We start from the raw sequence: 4,637 nt of genomic DNA on the forward strand, positions 1-4,637 counted from the left end.
TGTAAATTAATATAGGTGAAGTTATTTAACGACAATCACACTTATTCATATAATGTATTTTCATGACCAATGTAGTCAACATAGTCATCTTCCGGTAAGATATTGGTCCCTTTCTGTGACATCAGTAATTACATCCCACTTAGCTACATTCCGACAATGTGGTCATTATTTGGACCCCTGCTGTGAATGGCGGTGCCAGGGTGCATTGTCAGTTCTTCTTTCATCAGACCTTTAAAGTTTGTTTTCAAACGAAATGATACTTATATACAGTCGAGCCTCGCTATGTCGACGTCGTATAAGTAGACTTTCCGGTTATGTCGACTTTTTTCCGGTCCCGAATTTATTCCTTCTTATTCTATATAAAATAAATCTGTTTGTGTCGATTTTTTTATCTCGACTTTTTCGCTATGTCGACCTCGTTTTTCAGTCCCAGTGGTCGAACTCCACACGTTTCCTATGTTCTTCAGTCGAACTGTAGATCGAGACGTAGGTGTGAAAATATTCATGACGGTTCGCGGCATGTCGCAAAATACCGTGCGTGTCAATATAACAAACTGTCATAATTGGGGGATACAAAAATGTAATTGGTAAGTGCGAATAATTAAAGTTTTTTGTTTATGTATTTAATTAAAGAGACATTTATTGCTCAAGCTCTTTGGTATTGCATAAAAGATGACCATTTTATTGATTAGATATCAAAGACAATCTTGGGTCGGATCACTTTCCTTGCCTTATAGCCCTCCACAATGTTAATATCGGAGGGTCAAATTCACATGAGACTTGCCAGCCATCCTTTAACTTTGAAAAGGCTGATTGGTGTTAATTCTAAAGATTGTGTCTGGGACTCTCTCTCTCTCTCTCTGTGACTTTGATCTGGATGAGCTGGAACATTTTAATCGGCAGTTGACTGATAAAATCCTATCCATAGCTGAGAGTTGTATTCCCTCCTCTTCCGGTAAGCGGCCCAAACGTCAAACGGTCCCATGGTGGACGGACGAATGCTCCAAGGCTGTACAGGGTAGAAAAAAGGCATTAAATGACCTAAAAAGAAATCCCTCACCTGATAATTTAATTTTATATAGGTCTTTGGAAACAGAAGTTAAGAGGGTGATTTTAAGGGTCAAAACTCAGAATTGGAAAGATATCTGTGAATCTGCTAGGTTAAATAAGTCAAATAGTAAGGATTTTTGGAACAAGGTTCACAGAATAAAAGGTCATTCTACCTGCCCTGTACCACTACTTAAATACAGAGCTAAAATTGCTGAAAATCCCCTTGAAAGGGCTCAATTTTTAATAAAACATTACAAATCAAGATCTAGTGATAGTAATCTTCCACCTGAAACTTTGGCCTTCCAAACACGGTTCGAGAAAGAACATAAAGATATTTTAAACGAGCCAGGGGACAACTCAACACCACTAAATTTACCTTTCTCACTTAGTGAGCTAAGGTCAGCCATTGCTAGCAGGAGAAAGTCCGCCACCGGGGCTGATAGAATATCCTATCTGATGTTTGGGCACATGCCGGATGCAACCCTTCAAATCTGGCTGCATCTGTATAATATGGTCTGGCGGGGTGGGGTGGTTCCTTCCGAGTGGAAAACAGCCCATGTTGTGCCTCTTCCAAAGCCTGGAAAAGACAAAAGCGACCCTATGTCATACAGGCCCATAAGTCTAACATCTCATGCGTGCAAACTTCTCGAAATCATGGTTAAAAACAGACTTGAGCACGTGCTTGAATCCAATGGAATTCTTATCCGCTTCCAACCCGGGTTTCGGAAAGGACGGAGCACATTGGATCAGCTTGGTCGTCTACAACACGATGTCACATATGCCAAAAATAGAAGTCGTTATGTCCTTGCTATTTTTTTGGATTTACAGGCTGCGTTTGATTTGACATGGCATTTGGAGTACTCCAAAATGCCATGTCAAATCAAACGCAGCCTGTAAATCCAAAAAACAACAAAAACTGTAGGCATGCTGTTTGGCCACAATCCAAGGCAAACCTTGGACGTATTTTAAGGAGGTCAAAAGATCATCTTTGAAAAAGTTGTACGTTTTTTAGGCCTTTATCTTGACCCACGTCCCTCATTTGTACAACATTTTAAGATCATAAAAGAAAGATGTGAAAAGGACTTAAATCTAATGAGAATGTTATGTGGAACAGATTTTGGGTCAGACAAACACAGTCTATTGGTCATATATAAGTCCTTAATACGTTCAAAAATAGACTATGGTGCTCAAGTCTATGCTAATGCCTCGCAAAACAGTCTTAAGATCTTGGAAAATATACAAAATAAAGCCCTTCGAATAGCTCTGAGAGCCCTTCCCTGTACCCCTGCATGCATGCTCGAGGAAGAGGCGGGGATACTTCCCTTGACCCTGCGGAGGAGACAACAATTCATTAACTTCTGGGCTAGGGTACAGTCCCGGAAAATAGGTAACCCTGTAAGTGACCTCTTTGGGACCGCCTTCTTCATCAAGGCAAAATATGACATGGGTAAACATAGAGCGATGCATTTTGGCGCTTACACCCAAAGCATTGTTGAGGAGGCCGGGCTCAAAGATGTAAATTTGGCAGACCTGAGGCCGTCTAAGGTTCCTCCGTGGACCCTCCAGGACCCTTCAGTTGACATTTCTATCTCTAAAAAAATAACGAAATCAGACTTGCCGCACCTCGTCAAAGCTGAAACTCTCTCTCATATTGACCAAAATTATGATGAGCATTTAAAAATTTACACAGATGGATCTAAAAACTTAGAAACCGGCATAGTTGCATGTGCCTTTTATATTCCATCCAAAAATATCAAAAATGTCTAAAGACTCAGCAACCAACTCTCCATATTTTCGGCTGAACTTTTGTCAATTAAAGATGCACTAGACTCGGTTATCAGTAACAAACCCATACATACTGCTATCCTCTCAGACTCGCTATCATCATTGCAGTCTATACAAAATAGAGGTAGCAGCTCCAGACCGGATTTGATAAAAGACATTTTGGAACAAAATAATAAGTGTCTGGAGAAAAACTTAAAGGTTACCATGGTATGGGTCCCAGCTCATGTCGGCCTGAATGGGAATAAAGTGGTTGACGGGCTTGCAAAGGATGGCCTCAGGCGTGTGGAGTTGAATGATCCGGTCCCTCTTGCACCCACAGAGGTCTATTCACTAGCCCGCCGGCACGTCATAAATGAATGGCGGTCGGCGAGGACACCTAAAACATACATTAATACATTTGATAGGACCTCTGTCAGTCTCCAGCCTCCAAACAAATATTCTAATTTCTTTAGAATTGATAAATGCATAACGAGGCTGAGACTGGGCACATCACTTCTCCAAGGAAGTGCTGGGAAATATATTCTTAAAAGTGATCCGAACTGTGCTCGGTGTGGAGTGACCTGTGACACTTCCCACATTCTGTTACACTGTGACACTTACAGGGGCCAGAGGGCAGAACTTAGGGCAGCCCTAACTTTTCTGGTTTGGATTATAATATAAATTTGTATTCAGGTCACTTGCCAAATTCCTGGTTGACTGCCAGATAACCGACACAATTTAGACATGATATACGATGTGTTGTATATCATAATAAACAATATGTTACATTATTTTTAATTATTTTTTTTTTATATATAAAGGTCGGTTGTCTGGAAGCTGTCGGCACTTTTAATTAATTGCCCCATAACTGTCAGGAACAGTCTACTCTATATGTTGTTCATTTTTGAACATCATATATAATCTAAGCTATTATTTATATTTTTAATTTATATTTTATCTTATTTATTATTAATGTTACCCCTTTTACCGGCAGCTTTATCCTACCCAGGTCAGGTGTAGGGAAGGTTCCGTTCAGTACCCCAAGACTCCTAGCAAAAATAACATTTAATTATCCATCATAAATTGAAAAACTAAGTGAATAATACAAGGCCTAGCCAAATATTCTTAGCAACAAATTATACCGGTTGGAGGTTGGTAACATAACTTTGACCAACTACAACTAAATCTTAAAAGCTTAAATAATAGCCTTACAATTTTGTTTACTATAATCGTTATAGTATTCATCGTGGGAAACACATTCCAACGGTCACGTGATTTTCATTGATCAAGTTTGTTTATACTCTCGATCGTGAGAAATACCTATCGATCAGTAGTATATATCGTAGTCATATAATTGTGCACACTCTGACCCGTATAAAAACTACTAGTGGTGTGTGTTTTATTTAACAATCATTGTGAATTTAACGGTAAAATTACCCTTTGATAGTCCGTCTGTTTAATCCTCCGCCATTGAGTGAATTTGTCACGTGACATTTTCCTCCCACATGGTATCTCCTTCAATGGAGAGTATTCAAGTAGCCTTAATCATGGCACCTGGCGAACGCCTTCTTTTCTCTATCACGGGGTAGGAAAAATAGTAATACTGAACGGAGCCACCTCTGTAGAATAGCACAAGCATTTACATTTATTTTATTTTATTTTTTTCAAGTATTAAACCCCATACATTTATGGGAAGAAGGGCGTCGAGGAGTTTGTTTATATGTTGTTTTAATAATTCACCAGCCGTTGTATATTATCAATTTACCGTTCCTCCGGGATGAGAATCCTTTTTTAAGTAAATAATGTATATAACATTTTAAATT

At 39.2% G+C, this 4,637-nt stretch overlaps 1 long non-coding RNA gene across 3 annotated transcripts; it reads right to left on the bottom strand.

Annotated features, from left to right (window-relative positions):
• Positions 1-869: 869 nt before the first annotated feature.
• Positions 870-4,270, bottom strand: LOC128212907 (uncharacterized). 3 transcript variants are annotated; one of them, XR_008257637.1, is made up of 4 exons: positions 4,252-4,270; positions 3,803-3,863; positions 1,427-1,627; positions 870-1,009 (listed from the first exon to the last, which is right to left on the bottom strand). It is a non-coding gene; the product is annotated as an uncharacterized LOC128212907 (long non-coding RNA). The 3 variants fall into 3 exon arrangements; XR_008257639.1 differs by having other exon boundaries at positions 3,794-3,863; positions 4,252-4,266; XR_008257638.1 differs by lacking the exons at positions 3,803-3,863; positions 4,252-4,270 and adding an exon at positions 3,039-3,103.
• Positions 4,271-4,637: the final 367 nt, after the last annotated feature.

Source organism: Mya arenaria, chromosome 13 (genome assembly GCF_026914265.1).
Source record: "Mya arenaria isolate MELC-2E11 chromosome 13, ASM2691426v1".
Lineage (NCBI taxonomy): Eukaryota > Metazoa > Mollusca > Bivalvia > Myida > Myidae > Mya > Mya arenaria.